Source organism: Oxyura jamaicensis, chromosome 1, assembly GCF_011077185.1.
Source record: "Oxyura jamaicensis isolate SHBP4307 breed ruddy duck chromosome 1, BPBGC_Ojam_1.0, whole genome shotgun sequence".
Classification (NCBI taxonomy): domain Eukaryota; kingdom Metazoa; phylum Chordata; class Aves; order Anseriformes; family Anatidae; genus Oxyura; species Oxyura jamaicensis.
The window spans coordinates 8,385,172-8,408,585 of record NC_048893.1 but is presented as its reverse complement, the minus strand read 5'-3'; the positions used below and the strand labels follow the sequence as shown (position 1 = coordinate 8,408,585).

The 23,414-nt window shown below is 35.3% G+C and overlaps 1 protein-coding gene across 1 annotated transcript in view; it reads right to left on the bottom strand.

Moving 5' to 3' along the window:
* SEMA3A (semaphorin 3A) overlaps window positions 1–23,414 on the bottom strand; it is a 331,696-nt gene that overhangs the window by 227,495 nt on the left and 80,787 nt on the right. Inside the window, exon 2 of the mRNA XM_035335582.1 lies at window positions 12,451–12,519. The gene's annotated coding sequence lies outside the window, so the exon portion shown is untranslated. The remainder of the gene's footprint in view (window positions 1–12,450; window positions 12,520–23,414) is intronic.

Here is a 23,414-nt window from a genome sequence, read left to right as displayed (position 1 = left end):
TGGAAATCCCTTATGAATCCAGTGGTTGGTTATTTAATATCTTGCTTTCTCATCCCACTTAGTCTACTGGCAATACTATCTGCCAGGAAGAGAATTAATGATGGTGAGTCATGATTTACCAAGAAAGAGTCTGTTTTTTCAAGGAGACTTCAACAACAAGGAGCCAAATCCCCAAGTAAACTTTGTGATACTACAAGAGTAAAAACAATCAAGACACTACACATACTATAATTGAGGATTCCCTAGTTGCAAAGGAAGTTAGAAGGAATATATGGACAGCCCAAACAGCTTTCCCTCATGTAATGGAAATATCCATGTAAAATAATAACAATAATTTTGGGCAGCTGGAGTCAGTAAAATGTCACTGTCATTTGCCTTCTGAAATCTCTTCTCCCACTAAGACAAAGGAAACTTGTAACTGTTTAAAAGATGTTTTCTACATCTTCTACATCATGCATTTCTCTTCACCCTATAATATCTAAGATCCAATAGCATCCAAATCTATGAGTCATACTTATCAATACAAGCTAAGTGTTCTCCCAGCTTTCAGTGTTAGGATCATTACTTTCTTCACTGACATGAATAAGGAGATACTGTTTACACGCAAGATGGTTTAAATAGCTGAAAATTTATTTGTGGATGTTGAACTAGATACAGGGAATAAAAGTTATGGGTCATAATATAATACACACATACTGAGTTTCAAATGGTCTTTAAGGAAGCTTAGAGGAAAACACATACAAATGCTTAGATATTAGTTTTTGTTTGTTTGTTTTTTATATTCATGTTCACACACAAAGAAGAATATATAACAAGAACTTGGTAATTCTCCAGCTATCTGAAATAGTATTTGATTTTAAATATTTCTATATGCTTCTGAAGCTGAAATATTTTTATGCCATCAGCCATGATATATTCCCTCTCAGAAGTGACTAGGTAAAATGAATGAAAACAAACAACAAAAAACACAAAACCACCACCACCAACAACACAAAAACCCACACCAGAATAACAACATTGAGTCTTTGACTATAGAATATTTTAGGAAACAGAGTTGTATCTTCAGGGAAGTTAGCAGTTAGCTAGTGGGAGTGTATTGCAGAGAAGACACAGCAATGATGTGATGTGTTCTTATTCTTCCCATAGTATCTCAGATGATATATCTTGATCCCTTTACTCAGGTAAGTAGGAGCTTAACTGAATGACCCATCCTCGTGACATATGGTGATATTCTTTTACAGTTAAAATGGCAGAAGTGAGAACCTGATTTACAGAATGAGTTGGACATAATTTTTTGAGAACCTCTGAGGAAAGAGACACTCAGACTGGCTTGAATTCCTTCAAGATTTTTTGAAGCTTCATCATATACCACATCTATCTGTAGTTGGCCATAACTTTTTTTTTTTTTTTTAATTATTATTTTTATTTTTCCTACCTCTGATACATCCACAAGACCCAAAGTACAATGGAAACATCACAGACCACATTCTGGTGTTATAAATCACGGGAGCTCCACATACCTCAATGGAGCTAAGTCAGCTTACACAAAGTGGGCACCTTCATTTCTGCTCTGCAAAAGGGATTAGGGAGCACCTGTATTTAATTCTACATCCTGTGGATCTGTCTCCAGTGCATCTGACAGCATTCTCGATAAGTTAAAGGTTTTGTGAGTCATGGCTAATTATAGATCAAGTAACCCAAAGCCTCCCTGCCTAGAGGGAGGCATGAGCTAGGCCATGGACAAAATGCCTGACTGTAGCATGTAATAAAGCCTTACCTGGGAGATGGATGATCCCACTCAAACATTGCTGATGGGTTCATTCTGCAAGATGTCAGTAAAGTACCTGAGCACGTGTTACTTCGTAAAAAAAGGACAACAGGATTTCTCATCTGCTAATATGTTTTGTGCTAAAAACAAGCACAAACAGTTGCTTACAGTCAGTTTGACTTCAAATCTTTTTAGCTAAGTTCTTTCACACCTTGAACAGGCAAATTAGGCACACTGAACCATTGAACCTCAGGTGGGATTTTTGAAGGAAATAGTTAAGAAATAATGTGAAATTTTGTTTTTTAAGTTTTTAAAATTTAAAAAAAAAAAAAAAAAAAAAAAGATTTCTTTGGTCTTACTCCCATTGGAGTTACAGTAAGGGTGAGAATTTCACTTGCCCAACACTTCATCTAGAACTAATTTTCCTACATCTAACCCCCCTAACCAACCTCTTTCACTTTGTAGGGTCAGAAAATGGGAGCAGGTGTTACTGACATCACAGATTTTCTTTTAAGCAAATGGCACAAAAATTCACCTCACTTCTAATTTACCATAGTAAATTATTGCATACAATAATGACAAAGCTGTTTATTAAACATACAGTGATATTTTGTTGGAATCTAAAAGTGACCACGCAGTCCAGTCATAACAAACCCTAGCAGATTAGATTAGGTTTAATGCCATCTCCTGCATTGAAAAGACGTGCAGTCCCACCGAATTGCCAATCTCAGCACCCTGCTGCCAAAGGCAAGCAGAATGTTTTCTCGGTGTGACAGTAGTTGAGTAACAGACTTCCTACGTAATGTTTTGAATTATTAAGAAAAAGACGTCTTAATACGGGCAAAAGTTCTCAATGGTTTTGTAGGAGCCTTTGTAAAGCCAGATCTGGAGATAGGTGGCAGACAATATGTACCTCAGAAATCAAATCCAGAATTTGGTTTCAAAATCTTACAGTTCTAAATGTTATCATGCTTCCATAACGTATGAAAAAATACTTATATGTGAAAACAAAGTGTGCTTGCTGCTGAGAAGCTGAAGAAAGGCACAGCTAGGTACAAACCACTACAGGAGGTACTTTGTCCAAACGTCTACCACCTTGTAGTTGCAGTCATTGTTTTTATACAGCTCTCTTAGAAACTAGTGGAACTTCACCTTAAAATTACTGTGGGTTTTTGTCCCTTATATTTATTTATTTATTCAATTGCTATTCTGTTTAGTATATCACTCCTGTTGTTTTGAAAGAAAATTCCAAGAAAAAATGATTTAATATAATACTACTACTTTTACTGTGTTTCAGAGTCAACCTGGTGGAACTGCTATTTCTAAAAACTGGCATTAACTTAATAGATAAAACTATATTCAAAAAATTGAATTACAATTGTTAACACTTATCTGAAATATTTGCCCTGAAATTCAGTGAAAATACAGTTTACTTCAATAAAACTTCTATTGCAGAAGACCTATTAGGAACTAGAATTAATGATTGAATAAGGGATTATTTTTAAGCATATATCTAGACTGAACAGAATATACAGTACTCTAACTTCCCAATTCCTCAGCTGGCTGTATAAAAAATACTGCAGTGTACATTTTGACTCCCTGCCACTGCAGGCGGATACATCTCCTTTCCAAGGAATGCAGGACAGGGAATGAAACACACACAAGACTCACTTTTATATGGCTCTGATTGTTTATACAGAGACTATATTAACTTTTCTTCTCCAGATTTTTGTTACAATACATGGCTGTAACATGGCTGTAATCTTAAATTTCAAGCAAAGCAGTTTGGAAAAGCTGATGGAATGGTGTTGAGGTTTTCAACCTCAAAAAGATGAAAAAAAAAAAAAAAAAAGATGAAAAGATGAAATCTGGCGACAGGGCAGAGAAAAAGGTCTTTCTTTTCCTCCTGTGTGCACACAGCCCAAAAAACTGGACCAGAATCAGGGCCTTCTGCCACTGGAATTGTCAAGAGTTCTTGTGTTAATCTATACTGTACTGTTACTGACTTCTGTATTCACAGAGCAGATTTGTCTCTTTTATTCTGTAGCAGTGTGGTATCCTGATCCTTCACTCTTGCTGTCACTCATCTTACACCTGAAAAGCTCATTCAAAATTCATTCAAAATTCAAAAAAAGCTTCAAAAGCTCATTCCAATTCTCCTAATCTGATTATTCCAAAATAATCAACTAGCACACCTGTAGAAAGTGAGCAAAAAGCAGAGGAAACCCATCAGGTAAACTTCCTGCAACCACAGCTGTGCAGGCTGTCACTGGAGCATGCCCAGTGCCTAATGGCTCATTAGGTAGGCACTGATCTCATCCAGTTTATGAGATCTGATACAAAATTGAATCACTTTCTACTGAAGCCCATGGAGCAGAAAGTGCTACTTCTAAGCTAATCCATTTTCAAATTAGCTTCCAATTTTGACAGATGACCTCACTGCAAATCAGCTTACCTAATTGCTTACACTCACTAAGGGAAGATAATTTTTTTTCCCCCTTCTGTTTTTCTATTTATTTATTTATTTTTAATTCCTTGCATCTTCCTTTCATATTTCTCCAACCTGGAAGATAAACTTTATGAAAGCTGAGATTTCTTAATTGTCTACTCTTATTTAGACAGCAAGAAGGGTAAAAGGAAATAACGACTGTCAGTGTTTCACTGATGATAGAGTTGATAGTATATGCTATTTTTTGTACAAATTTCATAAATTATTTTGTATATATATTAGAACAAGATGCAGAGATTTCTACTAAAATAGACTTGTTTCTTGGTCCTTGTACTTAATTATAGCCTGTTCCTTTTTGCAGTTGGTAATTGAAAAGACCAGTCTTAAGAAGGATCTGGGTGCAAAGCTAATGGCAAGGGAAGATTTGATTTCCATGTGATTTTTAAAAGTGGATAGAAGAAGCAATAACAAGTTGCCTCATAATTCTGTTCTAGATTATTTTAATTATGAGAGGTGGAGGTATTTTTTATGTCCATGGAAGATTATACTTAGAAATGAGAGTGCATAACTAATACCTGATACAAGCATGTTTCAGACTGAAGAACAGAGAAGATAGTTTCAAATCAACAGATACAGGTAAATCCAATTTTAGAACAACATCAGACCTATGTCAAATTACAGGGACTTCTTCTGGGACCAGTTAGTATCTCAGTTTGAATCTTCCATAAATTTGATGGTATTTAATTCCAAACAGCTGCCTTTTTTTTTTTTTTTTTTTTTAGATAACTGACATATTTATATGCAATCTATATTGCATATGATAGGACAGTGTACAGAAATGTACAGAAATATTTAACTTCTGAGTACCAAAGAAACACATCTCTATTTCTCATTACATTATGAAGAAGGAAAAATTAAGAAATAATACTAAAAGAGAAACAACAAAGTGGGGAAAAAAGTCACTTATCTCTGCAATGGTTAAAGAATTATGAAGACCTGTCCAAAAATCATACAGCTTATCTAAGTTGTTCTTCAAAACAATCAGCACAAATTAACTAACTGTTAAGTTCATCCTACACTGACTGAAAATAAATGGTAGTGAAAAAAGAATCTCTGTGCAGCTGAGTAAGGGACAGTCCAGATTTCCATTCTGCTGTGTCAGCTGGCTTAGAAGCAAATCTGCATTTCCTCCTGGAGAGATACACATGTACTTTTTTAAATAACAAAATAGCCAATATGTCTCTAAATATGATTATCATAACCACATAACTTGTTGTACAACTATGCTCAGCTTCATAGGTAGGGCAGAAAGCCAGAAAATGTGGTAAACATATCCTCTTCCCCAATCCTTTGACCTACTAGTGTGATGTTTATCTTCATGCTGACATTCCTAAAAATCTATATTTCCCACTTGAATCAAGCTACCATGTATTGAGAAGAGGATAGCAACTAATGTTCTTTTGGCTTTTTAGAAACATTTTTTTTTCTTTGCATTAACTGCCTTACTTTGTCTTTCCTTTGTAAGCCTTTCTTCGTTGAGTCCTTATTTCATTTCTGACTCTATGACTCCTTACAGTCCATCTTGGTTACATGTAAAATAAAAAAATAAAATAAAAATCCCAAGGCAACATTGTGGCTTGTGGTTTCAAATGTCATTTTTACTATGTCCCTGAAGTTTAGGCATGAATGATGCATTGACCTTTGAAGTAGCATTGTCCTGGGATATAGCTGAGATTTTCTATTAGAGGAGGAATGTTCAGATAGACAGATTTAGCCTAGCCAGGAGCTAGTACCAAAGTATAGCTTTCACCTCTCTCAGTCCTAACTCCTAGTATAGGAATGAAGAAACAAAAGGAAACAAAATAAGGTGATAAATCTAGAATTTATTCTGAGCAACTTTATAGATGTTTAAGGTATAAATTAGAACATATAATTCTTTCTTTAGTCATTTTATCCATTTTCACTTGTGTCTAATTTGCCTTTATGCTATGCTATTTTGAAAGTTATATGGATTTTTTTTTTTTCTTGTTTGCTTGTTTTTCTCCCCACTGGCGGAAATGTTCTCGGAGACCTCTAAATTAATAGGATAAGGTATAGCTTATTTTATTAGTTCTCAAATCAGTATTAGTATCACTATAATTAGTATGCAACTCAAATTCCCTACTGAAACAAATAGAAGTGCTTGAGGAACAGAAATGCACTACTGACCTCAGAGCAATTTTTAATATTCTTAAGTGTTGCTTCCAAATAGTAAAATAGTAAAATCTTTTGAAGTTGTGTCTACACCACTTTTCTATATCTGGGGATAAGCTCTATTCTTTATTTATCTTAACAGGAGTTTTCTTTCAGTGTATCTCATAATATTAAAGGTAATTAATTAATTTCAAATGGTACTAGAGACCAAACCCATGAAACCAAACTTATCTGCTACTGAGAATGCTCAGTGTCATTGTAATTTTCCCATCCCATTTCAAGGAGTCTTCAGAAATTAGATTTAGTCTATTCTTGTAAATGCTTCAGATAGGACCATCAACAAAGTAACCAAATGTGGCAAACGAATAATCAGTAGTAGGAGGATACCATCAGGTACACAAAGAACTTGCAATTGCTTTCCAATAAGTATAAATGGCTGTGGTGGTACAAAAGTATTGATCTGGAGCTTTAAAATCATCTCTTATTACCATTTCTCAAATCTTGGCCAAAGATTAAAATATCATTATTAGGCCTAAAATTGTAGCCTAATCATGGGACCTAAACAAACAGAGGAGCAGAAAACAGTGGCGCTCAGCTGGAACAAGGAGAAAAGCAACAAAGTAAGGAAAGACAAAAGAGATAAGGGACCCCTGGCAAAAACCCCCAGGATCACCTTAGCTCAAAAGGGGTTGCACAATGACATACTACATAAGAAAGATTATACATAACGGATGTGGCTGATTTTGCAAATACCCATTTGAAAACCAGTGAACTGATTCAAAGATAAGATATTGAAGGGGAGAGGGAAATCAGTGACTTCACTTTCCCTGTACATACTACTATTTTTTTTTTTTCTTTTCAGTTTTCTGATCTCTAGCCAAAATAAATCACCCTCTGCAAAAATACAGTATTTTTTCTTGCAATTTATTATTATTTTTCCCATTTGTATTGGCTTATCAAAGACTCTGCATAACAGTACTTTAGATGCCCAATGTGTAAGGACTGGCAGATATTTGACAACATTTTGTCACCAAATATAAAGCATCAAAATTTGAAATGGAAATGGCGGAAACCTCAGAAACAGAAGTCATTGAGTCTTCAGTGACTTCAGCCATTCAGTTGCCAGCATTTTCTATAACCTACATGTTGGGTAACTCAAATTAAAGAAAAAAACAAAGATAACAAAAAAATGCTTTACACTTTTCAAACACTCTAAATGGTCCAAAAATGTATGTAATTAATTTACTTTGATTACTTTGAAGCTTTTATTCTCTCATAGTAATGTGAAAGAAACCTAAAAATCAGACCTGTTGTCATTTCAGTATAAGCTGTGATAAAATGATTTTTGCTTGAACTTCAAAGCTAGGCTCGTATCTATCAGAAAGTACAGAATGGGTGACAAGATTTTTTCCATTAGACATATCTAACTATTGACAGATTTTATTATCACATCATGATGCTGTACTCCATCTTTCTGAAGTACAATCCTGTCAAGAAAAAGAAAAAAAAAAAGATTTATCTGCATAAAACACAAATTTTATATTCTAACATTTGTAAAATGGCATATTATCCATTACAGATTTATAGGACAATGTTAGTCTGCAAGACTGAAAAAGTACAACTACTGCTTAGAATAGTTTGAAAGAAATTACAATTACTGAAGTTCAATGTTATCTCAGTGCTTGAGATTATGTTTAGAATTGCACTAAGCATAACAGGAAGCAAATGATGGAGAAATATCTGTTATATTTTTGTTCTTTCAATAAATCATGAACATATCAAAAATATTAATACAGAGAACAGAAGAAGAAACACAGTATCTACTATGTTGCTGTCATGACTGACATTTTAATTGGCTCACAAGCTTATGGGGACTGCAGTATGTTTAGACTTAATTTCCACGTGTACAATACAGCCTTTACAACAAGTCTTTTCTGCATCTGGGAATTAGTTTATAGCATTGCAACTGTTATTCATCTGGTCTTCTGTTGTCTTTGCCACGAACATGAGTCTTGACAGAACTGTGGCTGGACAGAATAGCTAGCAGATATTATTGTAGTCCCTCTAGGTACACTAGTTGAGAATATATCTCTATAAGCAGAAAGAAGCTCAAACCATGGCATTTAGTTTTGGAGCTAAATAAAATAGAAATTGGAGACTGAGTACAGCTTCTTGTGTTGAGATGGGAAAAGCAGTGGTGCAAAAGGTATGGTAGGTACAGCAGCACATACAAACAATTGCCAGCACAAGGAGTCATCAATCTAGGATTACTGTTTTGCACCACAATTTTCAGGGAACATACAAACAAAATCCATCTGCATTTTAGCTGGTTGTGAGTTCTTCAAAGTGTTCTTCTTTTTTTTTTTTTTTCCATCCAAAAATTATAGTTGTCAGAATACTTTTTTTTCCCCCCTCTAGTGAAAACTAATAATTTTCAGTAACATTTTTATTTGAAACCTTTTGCAGATAGATCTTTCATGGAATATCCCAACTGTCCTGACTCTACTTTTACTTAGACAAAACATGAGAGCATGGAATTTATGCACAAATGTTACGTATGGTCCAGTGAAAATAATTTGTATGCGTGGAACAACAACCATAAAGACTGTATTTCTCCAAGAATACGTCTCCAAGCACAAAGAGCACCATCCTTGGAGATGCTTCACAGACAAAACTTTCTGCCATTTCCTTCTTGAGGGATTACCTTGAACCAAATAAATTAATAATAATAAAAAGTCAACTGAAGTCAGTCTCCTATGTCTTTTGAGATATTGAATCATTCTCTATAGAAACTCCATTCCTTTATCCCAACCAGACCAGCCAGACTCTGGCCCAGTGTTTAAGTATTTTCACAAAACTAAACAGTTGCAACAAAAGCAATGAAAAGAGACTGGTTTTATCCTAGGATTTGCCTGAGACGTGAGAGTAAAAAGGTTTTGTTTTGCTTTTTAATTACAGGTGAGAGCCATAACTATTGATCTATTCTTGAACATTCACAACATATCAGCATTATTAGAAAAATCAGATTTTCTTTCCTACCTGTTTTTTTCTTTATACAATTTATTAACATGATGAAGAAAATAAAACAAATTCCCCAACCCTGAAATCTTTCAGAAACCAGAGTTTTAATTTTTCAGCCAGCCCTCATCCACATGGAGGCCAAATGCTTTGTCATGTTATTAATTCAGTCTGCACAAGAGGTTGCGGTTCTCTTGCTAAAGGAACTCTGCTATGAAATGCAGTGCCAGGAAATCTGACAAGTGCCCTCCCTCCCAGTACAGTATTTTGGAGAGAGGAAGCACAGAGCAGAAGGCAGACTCTTTGTGGGTTTTGGGGGATGGTTTACATAGCACTTACACTTTGTGGTGTGGTTGGAAGGGGGAGAAAGCCAGAACATTTCAACAGCCCTTTCTCTCTGTCTCCTGTATCTTAAAAAGGGCAAAGACAGACCTAGCAAAGCAGGAGAAACCAATGTCCTTGCTTCTATGACTTTTCTACCATTTTGAACAAGTTCTATCAGCAAATTCTCGTAGATCATATGTTAAAGCCAGTGTTGGAGAACATATATAGGAACGTTTTGCGGAGTACAGTAAAATTGAATATTTCATGAATGCTCAGTTTCAGATGTTGTTTTAAACAACATTCAACTATATGAAATGTGTTTTGTTGTTATTGTTGTTCTCTTCCTCGCCCCCTCCCCCCCCCCCCCCCCCGCATTTTTTTTTCTCCATTCCTTTTAAAAATACCTGAGGACTATTTTTAATACTTCTTTCATGTTTCAGGTAAATATATTAATAGTCATGTTGGCTACTGAGAACACAAGAATCAGATCTTGGGAAGATGATTGAAGCCCTAATAAATTTGAAACCGTTTTCAATTAGTACACAGGAAATTTACTTTGTGAGCCATGACTTGTTTTATTAGTGCCCTGGAGGGCAATTTAGATTGGAAAAATCAGGAGATCATTGTATGCCAAAAAAAGAAAACAGATACCTAGCTTTCATCTACAGTCTGGGATACAGCCATGAAAATGGGACTAAAATATTACTGAGTATCAAAAAATATTTATCTTTACACATTGGGGTGAATCATAGTTCCAGAGTGTTGAAAATAACATTCATCCCATCCTGAAGCATGTAGTAACTTGAAAGTTCACCACTTGCTGTTTTTACTTTTAAATGAACCCTAAGTAAAACACTTGTTTTGCATTTTTAATGGGTACAATTAAGATATGGGAACAGGTGCTCAAGAAAGCAGGAGCCTCCCTAAAATTTATCATATCTTTAGAACTTCAGTCACCTGAGTTTTTTGTTGGGTCATATCAGATACCTCATTCTCTATTTTCCTTCTCTTATTGCTCAGGTTCCCAGCGAGGAATAAAAAACTGTCTGTCAAAGGGAAAGAGTACAGAGGGAGGGGCTCCTACCAATGCATAATGCCTTCTAAAAACAGAAACAGCAAGATCAACTTTTATGATTCTAAAATTTGTTTTGACAATTGTAGTCTTGTCAGTAAGGTGAAGGACAGGATACACTCAATGAAACAATTCTTAATATATCTTTGCCTGAGGTACACAATCATCAATTGCAACAGTGTTCCTTGTGTGTTAACCTGCCTTGACCTCATCCACCTGAATAAGAGCCTCTTGCAGTGTGGTCTATAATTTTTCAATACTTTTTAATCATAGTCATGTCAGTGTCTTTCACACTTCAGCAATCTCCTTCAAATGATGCCAAGCTCAGTTAGATTCAGCAGCACTAGACCATGGCTTAAACACTAAAGGCTAAATTATCACAGCTATTTCTTGTCTATGCAAGGCTTTTTCTCCCTCTGTGACTAACTCCAGGGTAAAAGGACAGGAATATGAGAAAATCCTTGTGCACTTTGCTCCATGTGCAGCAGCTGATACATAGAGTGAGAAACAAAATTCTTCAAGAAAGGAAGAATTGCTTTCTTCCTTTATGCTTTAGGCCTTCCTTTTAATGCTTTAGGCCTTTTGTCAAAGCATGTATTGCAAGGATGAGACTTCAAACAATATTCATATCATCTAGCTTTAGGTTTTGTTTGCATAGTAACTGCACTGCAGTTAGGTAAATGAGGCTGCTCTAGAAAATATCTCAGAGTATGTAAATGAAACTAGTACTGATAGCCTATGTTTTTGAGAAGAACCTATATGATTAGTGATCAAAAGTACTTCAGGGTCTACGCAAGTAAAAATTACCCCATAATTGGCCACAATTCCTATAACAATAGGAATATTAAAAATTCCAATGGCACTCAGTAATGAATCTCCAGGTAAATACAGGTTTTGTGAGGGTATTAAAAGGCTTATGGTTTTCCTTTCCTATTTGAAGTTTCCACCTTAAAAGTTTTTGCTTCTCAAATGAATCATAAGTGTGGTATCTGAGTTCTTGAAATTATTTCAGACATGCAAACACCCATCCAAGAGCTTAACTTGCAAGAGCAAACTCTTGAAAATATTGCTTCCTCTTGCACAAAAGTTCTACTGGGTGTGATAACCGCATTTTTACTGAGATTGCAGTTATAGACCGAAGCTGAAACAGACCTCCTGTCCACACATCCACACTCTGGCTATGTCCAGAACCCTGAGGCAGGAGTATCATGGCCTTTACTCCCAGTTTGCAAGAAGGAGGGACACTGGTATGACTACCAACTGAAATTCCCCAAAGAAAAGCAAAATATTCAGAAGCAGTCCTGATCAGCAAGGTCTCACCTCAATAAGCAGACACGATACTGTCAGGTCATATACAAGACCAGAACTGTAGGGCACATGACGGACTGGACCTATACCTTAATATAGGCATGGTGTCTATCTGTGTCCATCAAATCAGCTGTGTCTACACGAACATATAGCTGAGGTTTTAACAGAAAAATAATCAAAGCTAACATTCAAATCCTGTGCATAAATTTCAAAGTGTTAGGATCTTTAAGAAACATAGCAATTTCACACAGAATGGCTATAACACACTTAAAAATATGTTAAAAAAAAAAAAAAAAAAAAAAAAAAAAAAAAACTTGCCTCACAACAACAAGTGCTTAATGGTCAAAGCAAGATGATCTTGTTTGATTGATGTCTTCTTTGATACTCCTAAAGGAAAACAATTTGAAAAATACAACTAATTTAGAGATAAAACATAAAGGTTTACCTATATGGTTTGAAAAATAAATAGGAACAACTACCAGAACATTGCTTTAAAGTATTCAAAGCCTTGACTATATAACAAGAACATTCTAAATTCAGTATGATTTAGGAAAGTGCATGGCAGGAGGCTTATGATGAAACCCAGTCGTATTGCTCTTGTATAAAACATCAGTCTTTGCTGTAATGAAATGAAGTCATTGATTTGCAACTGCAGTTTGTTAGGATTGTCTCATTAATAGAAAAAAAATACAACCCTCCATACGCATCAATTTTTATTGGAACAAAGTTACATCTCCTTATAAAGGAAAGCCTAGTCATAAGACATTGAATCAAATTGTTTTCAATATTTGAAACATTATAGCATGCTTTGGCCCACTCAGTTAATCTTCAATAGGAAAGGGGAGGGGGATAATAGTTATTTGGAGAGGGGACATTAAGTTTTGCAGTGCTGCAGTAATATCATATAGCACAGGTATGGAGCATTGTGTGTACAAACCTATGGCAAAAAAACAGCAAGCAAGAGCACATGCCAGGGAACCTGATCTGACATTAGCCAGAGTGCTGTAACACAGATGTCATGTTGCCCACGTCTAGAAGCTAAACATAAGAACTATGCACTTTTTGGCCTCACAGGTCTACTCAGACATACGTGGGTATTCACAAAGGCTAACTGCAGCCAAGTAAAGTTGATCAGAAAGCCAGGCTCATAATGGAGTAGCTCAGATCACCTAACTTCAAGCTCTAAAAGAGCCTTGCTCCCTTCATTGGAAAAAAACACTTCACCTTCCTACACTAACTTCAGACTGTATGAATTCCCTCTTCTCCATCTATTCCCAACCCTTCTTTCCTGAGAAGCTGCAAGAAAACAAGCTAGATGAAAAATATTTAAGACTTTCTACAACTCACTAATGAGAACACCGCTCATGTAAATGGACCTTCCAGGCACTGGTGCATAACTTCCACTGGCAATATGACAAACTTACCACTGCCTGATGTGTATCACGTGAGTAAAGCTGGGCTGCACTTTCCTGCTCTGAGCTCTTGAATACACTCTTGCACTAAGAGGAGCTAAATAGAGAAGGGGGGGGGGGGGGGCGGGAAAAAGCTACATACAGCCTTTTCAGAGCTCTGTCTATGTGGAATTCATCCATGAAAGATCAAGTCAAAATGGAACTAAAACCAGTTTTATCTGCAGTCGGTCCATTTTACCGAACATCTCAAATTAAAGATTTCTGTTTGGAACACACATACCATGATGGTTAACGTTGTTAAATTTCTTATGACAGATGCTCTGGGACCCTACAGATTTGGAGAATACATCATGTATTTTTATATGTTCTGCCACAATACCTAACATTCCTTGGCAAATCAGTTAGTAACATTCCCACGTAAAATTATGCTATGTCTTGCTTGTTACATGTGAGTATAACTAAAAAATAATAATAAAAAAAAGTTCCTGTATTTGGATCATGATTTACAGCTCTAATGAGGTGCTCAGGCCTTGTAAAAGTGATAGACACTGGATGAACGGTGCTAAATATATACTTTTTTTTTTTTTTAAATAAGACAATCGTAAATGAGATTACAGGCTTCTTTCCTTATAGAAAAGTATTACAAAAAGTTTACTGAAAGACAGTCTACCCTCCAGTTTTAAAAAGATGCAGACAAAACCCCATTCATTGGAAGAAACCAATATTGTGAACTTTGCCACATCACCTGTCAAACTTAAGACAACATGCACCATTAAAGTAATCAGAAAAAAAAAAAAAAAAAAAAAGGTTTCAATATCTCAGAAATACGAGTGTTGATCTTGTGTAACCCAATCTGTTGGTGACTTAACATTAAATACATTACTTTATCAGCTAAAGAGAACAATGTTTGTAAGGTTTTCCCCTAATCTCCCTGCCCCTAAATGATACAATAGCTGCTGTCTGATTTGCCGTCTTGGGATACACTTCAGGGGTTGGAACTAGATGATCTTTAAGGTTCCTTTCAACCCAAGGTATTATATGATTCTTCCCCAACCCAACTAACCCAACTAAAGGCTAAAGGCAAAAATTCAGACTTTACTCTCTCATGTTAAAATCTGAATAAAGACCAGGGAAGTAACTGGAAGATACGTGCATTACTTCAAGGAGCTATGAAAGCAAGAACTAAACTTGGTGTACACTCTCAGCTAGGTTGAACACCACCAACATAAACCACAATAACAGTAAACAGAGGAAGAATTCAGAAAAGGTACTTCTATGGATTTTATATTTTCTTAATCTGATCCTAAACGATTACTTCGGAAAATAACTGAGAGTGTCCTAAGAATACAAAACAAATTATTGTTCCAGTTCCCCTAAAGCCTTAGTAATTATTACAGTACCCCTGTGAACATCCTACTAAGCCAGCCCTCTCTGGACTATAAATTTAATTAATCTGATTTTTAGGACATTTTCAATCTGATTTTTTCTCTATTTCCTGTGAAGCATATGCACACCACTAAACAATTGCCTTTAATGTACAACAGCTGAAGAAAACATTCTTAGTTATGGGAGAATTAGAGTGATATTAACATACTGTTATGAAAAAGCTTCTGTTAAAGTTCTATCAACACTTCCTAGAGATACAGAAACCGTATTTTAGTAGTTTTATCATCTGCACAGAACAGCATTCTGCATAGAAGTTTCTAATTAAAATACTATTAAAGAGACTAAGCTGTTTAGCATCATATGTAGAAAAGATAGAGAGTTTTTCTCTAAGCTACAAAAATGTCAATTAAATGATTTAATATCAAAGTTTTGTTTTTGCTTTTTTAAGCTTACTTTCTCACATTGTAGAACATATACAGAAAAAAATAGAGGGAAAGTCAGGTCTTAAGATTCTCAGAAGGGGCATCAAAGTTTAATCACCCAAAGTTATTAATCCCTTCTGAAATTCCTACTGCAGGTGCATACCTTTTATTTATTTATTTTTACTTATGCATATGAAGTCCATTCCAAACCTCACAGTCATAAGTTGAACGAGCATCGCGGATTTTAAACATTTTCACTGGTCTGCTTCTCTAGGCAAGAAGGGACAGACAGCATTCTTGTACCTCTTTCAGACATTTTCCTTATGCAAACATTTTATAGCTCAAACCCAGAGACTCAAAGACTGATTGACCAACCCAACAACATGCACATACATATACACACATGTAGAAAAGAAAAACTAATGTTCTTTACTTAACAACTTGTAGGATTCTTACTCCCTTTTCTTTTAGTCTGCTCCTACTACTTCAGGACCAATCACAGGAGCCAAACTACCTCCTGCTGTTTTTCACAGCTGATGTTTCTCAGTCCTTTATAGGCACCATTTGACCCCTTTCCAGCTGGCTCTGATAATAGAATTTGGGCAGCAGAGTCCAGCCCCTCTCTCTTGCTCCCTGAACAACTGCTATAGGACTGAAAGGCACAGACCACCCTGTTAAGTGTCCTATTATTAAAACAGAAATAATAATAATAATAATAAAAAAATAGGAAACTCTGCTCATTTTATTATTTCTTACAAGACAAAAGGAAAGAAGGGAGCAGAGAGGGTGCCTTATGTGGATATGATTAGCTTGTATTCACTTGGAAGTCCTATTTAGAAATAGAAATTTGAACTATAAGCTTTTGAAGACATATAACAATTTTAAAAGAAGCACATATTTTATGAACACTTTTTAACATACATTTTTTCTGTGGAAACCTCCACATATGAAGTGTTAGTCTGGGGAGCTATTTTGTTTAATGGACCTACACAGATATGATATAAATTCAGATAAAGCAACTCTCCCATGTTTTTGTTGTTGATGTTGCTTTTGTTTTAACTTCATGCTCGTTATATTTTATATAGGATACATGATTTAAAAAAAAAAAAAAAAAAGTCTTAGTGATAAGTAAGAAAAGATCCCACGAGCTCACATTGTCTGAACTACTGAGCTGAAGATGAGAGAGGATCCTCTGGAAGGAAGGCTTTTATTTCTTTGGGATGAGGATGTCTATATTCATGCCACCAGCTGAGAATGGCTTCCTGAGGTGAGGGAAGCGAAAAAAAGGGAGGCTAAGTCTGTGGCATGGGCAGACACTCCTGAGAAAAGCAGGCAGCAAACACAGAAAGCAATGGAAAAGGAGGTTGTTCCAGATAACATAGGAATCCCAATGCTGACTGGGAACAGAAACTTGATCTGAAAGGTACAGTGGGAAGGGGGGAGAATTCAAATGATCTTATTTTAATTTAATTCACTTAAGATCTCTGAGCTTTGACTGGGTTTGGAGGTGTTTTTTTTTTTGTTCTTTGTTTGTTTGTTTGATTGTTTTAATTCACTCTAAGAAAAGGCTTGGACCGTCTCATCACAAAACTATGCTTGACTTAAGAGTCCTACCACAACGTCTCATCAAGTATACAAAACTAGATATGTGAATGAATACATTATCAGAAAGATACTTGTCTTTGACATTAAATGTCAATATTTGCATAAGAAGGTAGTCCTAAAAGGTGATGATTTGTTTTGCCCCATTGCTAAGACTGATTATCACAAATTCTTGAGATAAAGTGGAAGCAGGATGTAGATGCTATGAAAGCATACTTTTGTGTTCTGCAGAGATAAATTATATCCCATGCATAATAATTGTATGATGACTGATAACATTTGAGAGAACAGCATTCTTTTAATGGAGAAATGATATAAGTTACTGTATATATATATTTTAGTTCCCAATTATCTCTAAAGGTGTATTTGTGCAAATAACGACTTTTCAAAATTAGACTCACAGTCAAAGATTCTGCTTGTGCTTGGATGAAGTACATCCAGTTCTTGTCAGCTGGGTTTAATTGTCTCCAGTTGTCATAAACATTATCAGAAGCTATATTACACATATTACTGTGTGGGCTTAACATTTTGGAATACCACCAACAGGGAAAGAGATGTAGAAACATTTCACTGTCTTTGAAATTATTTCTGAAAATTAACACGGACGTTTTCTGTACTAGACCTATTAATGAAAGCCTTTCTTGGCTGGTACGTATAAGGGCAAACACATTACTCCCAATGAGAAACATCTTTGGAAAAGTGAAGGGAAAACCTAATGGGTGGTCTTAAGAAATTAAAATCAGAGTTTTACATGCTAGCGACATTAGGAAAAAAAAAAAAAAAAAAAAAAAAAAAGTAACTGAGGGCTACTTTAGGGGTCTAAAGGCATGAGAGTAAGATGTTGAGTTTGAGTCCAATGGGATATATATTGTGTTCTACCCAGGCTGATGTGGGAAAATATTGTAAATTTCTGAAATCCTCTCTGAAGCAAACATAATGATAACAAGTTTTGTTCCCTGTACTGGCTGAAGCGACGAAGGTGGGTAACAATTGAAAGATTCTTGTATCAGCAAATACTAAATTAAATGTAATAGGTTTTGGAACATGCTTTTACCCTTGAGAAGAAATCTCCAAGATATTTGATATTAAATCATTCTGGCATTAACAGGAGCCCAGACTTACACTTGATCATTTTAGTACTTTGCATTATCAGGTATCCTTTGTCTGATCCATATTTTTAAATTATTTTCTTTTGTCCTCTTTCACCTATGCACTACTGTCTTTGTCTATATATTTCCTATACATACATATATATACATATATATATATATCCATTTCAGATGGTTTTAAGATGGAGAGATTACATTTTCTGCTATTTGGGAGTGAAATAATGGCATGAATGACAGAGTTATCTTGTCATCCTGGTATGAATTTCACTCTATCTGAATACCCTGGCAAATACTGTAATTTGGAAGAAGAAAAATAGTAAAAACCTTCTGCTAGTGCATATTGCAGATTTTAACAATAGAAAGCAGTTTCTCAACTGGTATCTTTTATTGGCTGTACTCAGGTCTATTAACATTTGTTTTATTCTGTAATTAGACAAATCATTTATCATATAAATATTCTGTTTGATCTCTTTTGGTTTATGCCTTCCCAACAAAATTCCATGAAAAGGAGTAGATGCATTTCTTCCATATGCAAAATTGTTTCTGACATTTCTGATCACCATGTGATTAAGGCTCCAGGATGAGTGATGGAGATGCAGTAGCAGATATAACTGTAGATTAACATAACGTAATGCTATAAGGTATTTGACCTAAAACAAAGGCAGTGAATGAATCCATCTTCCATGCCTCCTACTCTTGTTGAACTTCCTCTAGGCCCATCTAAATAGACTGTTGCATAAACATCACTACATAACTTAGGCGTGACTGTAAAATTACTAATTGACCGCTCTGTTCGCACTGATGCAAGACCTTCCTTTTCTTTATTAAGTCAGCTTTCCTGCAGATAGATGCCACAGGACAAGCGATTTCCTTCTGTAAAGGTCATTAAATACAGAATGTGAGAAATACATAAGCAGAGTTTGCTTCCTCCCTGAGGCACGGATCCAGAAATTTTACACAGAAGTCTCTCTTGTAATACTTCTTGCCAGCTAGTTTGGCAGGTCCAGCCAGCACCAGTAGCATAAACTGACTTGGTGAGATACACCTTTGAAAGTGATTCATTACAACTATGTAAACAAAGACCAACAGTGGGGAAAAGATAAACTATTTCAAGGTCTTCAATAAGTGTTTGTTTGTTTGTTTGTTTTTAATTCAGTAAAATATTCTGCTACCAAGCTCTGTCATATCCTGCATATTAGAACACCTAATTGGTGTTCAATAACCTTGACATTCATTGAAATGCAGTAATAAAGCCTCAAGGGCATCTGAAAACATCAAGTCTTAATTAACCTAACAATATACACTTGAAGTTAGTGGAAATCTCATCACTGACTTTAGTGCAAACCTTTCAAGACCTTCTGTTTTAACTCAAGTAATATTGTGCTTATAAACACACCCTTTGAAGAAAAAATATGAAGACTCACCTAAAAGCTTACAGCTTTGAACACAACCTGTATCTGCATCAAGGAAAAATGATCTCCTGGTGATTATTCAGTAGTTGATGTTAATTAGATAGTCTCCATTGAATTCCAGTAGCAAAACTGTTCATGCTATCTTCACTATATCTCTTGACTACGGCTGGTATTTTATAGGAAATTTTATGAAATAGACATGAAGTAGCAATTCTTATTATTCATGATATATGTGTTGTTGAAGATTAAAGTTCATTTAAAAATAATTTTTGCTCTATTTATATACACTCATCTGTTGTACAGTTTTTTATTTTTTTTAAAAAAAGACAATTTCCTAGATGTTTATTTAAAATTATTATTATTATTAAGACTTTTGTTCCTTCATAAGAAATAAAACAGATTAAACCATTTCTCTGACATCATGAATAACTCTACTCCTCTGCACAGGAGAGGGTGATAAGGATTTCTATAATGACTGCTAAGAAACCAAATCATGTATATGTATAGCTCTTAGAAAGCCTAGTGGAAAAGAAAATATGAAAACAAGAAATGCTATGCTTCATTATAGAGCAAAATATAATCTTACAGGGAACTGTATTTCTTTCTGTAAAAAAAGAACAGAGTTTATTCTTTGATTGTGTTCTGTCATAAATCATATAGACAGATGTGTGCCTTAGTCACGCATCAAGGTTGATTACCATTGCTTTAGGTTTATACAACACAGGCTAGGGATTAGACTTTTTTATAGTAACTTTTTTTTTTTTTTTTTTTCCATTTTATAGTAGAGAAAATGTAATATTGCATGCATTTTTCTTCGTTACAGCAGATCTGTACAATAAAAACAATATTTACATCATGCAATTTTCTGCTCTCATGAAGAAAAATCTAGTCATAGCTGTGTCTGCTTGTTCTCTTTCTAAGAACTCAGTTTGGGGGAAGTCCTTACACAGTTTAAGATATTGACTAAATTTTTTTGTTCATATGTTCTGCTACCCACATGCCCATCTACTTTTTATGTTTTAAAAATTGTTTGATTAAGAAAACCTTACAATACATAAATAGATTAAAAGTATCTTGAAAACAAACAAACAAACAAACAAAAATCCACCAATTTAATAATTAAGCTCTGTTGAATTCCTGCATACATGAGTCAAGGACTTTTAAATGACAGGGTGTGTATAATGTTTTTGAATTTCATTGTACCAGCCTGAACTAGATGTGGGGTTCTTCCTCACTATAGCTCTTTACCAAAGAAAACACTTGTAGGAGGAGGATATATATATACATCATGGATAGGGATCTGACTTCAGCTATTATAGCTAGCCATAGCTGACATCAAAAAGAGATTAATATGAGGTTACTCAATATTTCTATTAAATAGAGTTCAGATTTGGCATTAGTCATGGTAAATTTTGACTCTGCTTTGGAATTCAAGCTCTCTTAGTTATCTGCCAGCTCCAATGAACTTACAAAAATGAGACTGTTATATTGCACAAAGAAGTGAATACATGGCTGCAACAAAGAAAAACTAAGATTTGACGGAAGAACTGATAACAAAATGATCAGTGGTCACCAGTGTCTGAATTTTACTGAATTAAATTTATTTATTTAAAAATGAAAGGCAAAGTGAATGCATAATATATGTATAATCTGTTAGAATAACTGTCACATCATGTCATTTCTAGATGTGAAATGTTTGACAAACAGTTCTCTTAGACAATCTAGTGTTTCCTCATTTCGTCTTTCTTTTTGATAGGAAAGGCCAAAAAGATGTGTATTTGCCTGTGAAAATGTTAGACTGCTTCAAGTTTTTTAAACTACAGCATTTCCAATGTCAACCCAAGAATGTTAAAAAAAAATAGCAAAATTTGAGTCAAAAACTGCTTTTGTATTATCACACTACAGTTCACAACAGTGGATCATGGTTCACTGGTATCTTAATAAAATTAATATCTTTAATATCTTAATACCACTGCAGTTAGAAATTTGTGTCACACAGTGTTCTTAGCACTTATACATTTCTTCTCCTGTTCTGAACAGTAAAGGCCCAGTTATTTCAAATACTTTTTTTTTTTTTTTTTGCTTAGAAGATGTCAAAACAATTTTTTAAAAAAGCTCTTGCAATTTTTTTTTTATTTTTATTTTTTTTTACAGTAGTATATTTTTCCACATAGCTGTGATGTTTATGTTCACCCTGACTCACACTTGAAGGAAAGGAGGTGCTAATTTCCATGATCAAATCAGTTCATAAATTTACTTCATTGCCTAGTCACGCCATCAACACTTGTTTTTCCACTGAATTTGTTTCTCATTATTTCCTCTCTTCTACCTTACCCATGAGTGGTTTTACACCTACACCAACAGAAAAATATTTGCAACAACATGCCCATGCAAAGAAGAATTGTAAAATCAAGGTGACTTACCTTTCAACATTTTTTTCTCTCAAAACAGAAAGGCTTCATGCTTTTTTGAGCAAGAAGATCTCTGAGGCTCTTCTCTTCCCTTGCCTGTCTTACTCTGTGGCTTTAATCTTTGCCATCATTATAATTTCCTTAACCAAGGACTATGATGTCACAACATTTTCATGTTATGAGGGACCTCTATGGGTTGTGGATATAATTACTGCTTTTCTGGGTGTAGCTATGCAGTTGTCAAAGAAGAAGAGATAATATAAAAAGAAGGAAACAAACTACAATGTCTGTTTCTTGGCCCACTTGTTATTTATGCTGATATTGTTTGAATACCAAACTCTCTGGCTTCTTAACCACTAACACACAGTAGCATTTTACTATCTCCCGAAGGAATCAGAAAGTAAACAGCTGATTGACTTAATTCACCTTTCCCTACTGAAACCTGTTATTGGTTGAAATACAAGAAGAACCAGTATTTCTACTGCATCTTCCTAACATGCTTAATCAACTTCTTTCCCCATTCACCAGAAATGGAATATTAAGATGAAGTGTAATGTAGGTCTGTGTGCTGACACACAGTAAATAATAACTGTTTTATGACCTTTTTTATGAAATTAATACTTTTAAGAATAAATGACTTCTGGGGCTGAAAGGCCACTGGCAAAATAGTCCAGAAATACAAGCACTGCACGAAGAAATATTTTTATTGTGAGCTTCACTATTGCAAGTGAGTTGGGTAATCTCTCTTACTCTGTATTTTTAAAATTAGCTTTCAGATGCTAATGTCATCTCAGCTGGGGCTGAGGTTTCCCAAAAGAAGAATCCTAACAAAATCAGCTTCTCAGTCTACTAAACATACTGTCAGAGTCAACTGATCAAGGCTGAAATCAAAGCTCAGATCAGATCAGGAGAATTTAACCAAGAAGCACACTTCCTCACTGAATGCCACAGATGTTCATTTTCCCTACTGGAGTTCTCCACAACTCCCCAGAAGCCATAGATAGGAAGATGGTTTGTCCAAGCAGCTGTGCAAACTGCTGCACAAGGACTGAATAATCCTTATTGACATGCTCTGGCAATGGACACGTATCTGATGGCAGCCCTGTTTTTAGATAATCTTACATGTTGTCCTTCCCCTTCTGTACAGGCTGAGAACTACACACCTAGGTAATTTCTTTCTCTCCCTCACGGAAAAAGAAAAAAAAAAAAAAAAAAAGGAAGAACACCTCTGTGCACCTTATCCTGTAATATACACAGCTCAGTCTTGACAGCCACCTGTGGACTGGAAGTGAGTGTAGTGAGAGAGTGGATGCACCCTATGTGGCACAGGAAGGTGAAGAAATTCTCATCAGCAACCTGGAAATGAAGGCCAGATATTCAGACTTCAAGGAGCCCCGTGAAAAGATCTGTTTACTTGAGGTCCTTTGAGTCATGGGGCCTTAGAAGAACATTAAACTCTGGAGTAAGCTGTCAGTCAAGAGCCATAACAGCAGCTGTATGTGGGCACAGATACCTGTAAAATATTGAG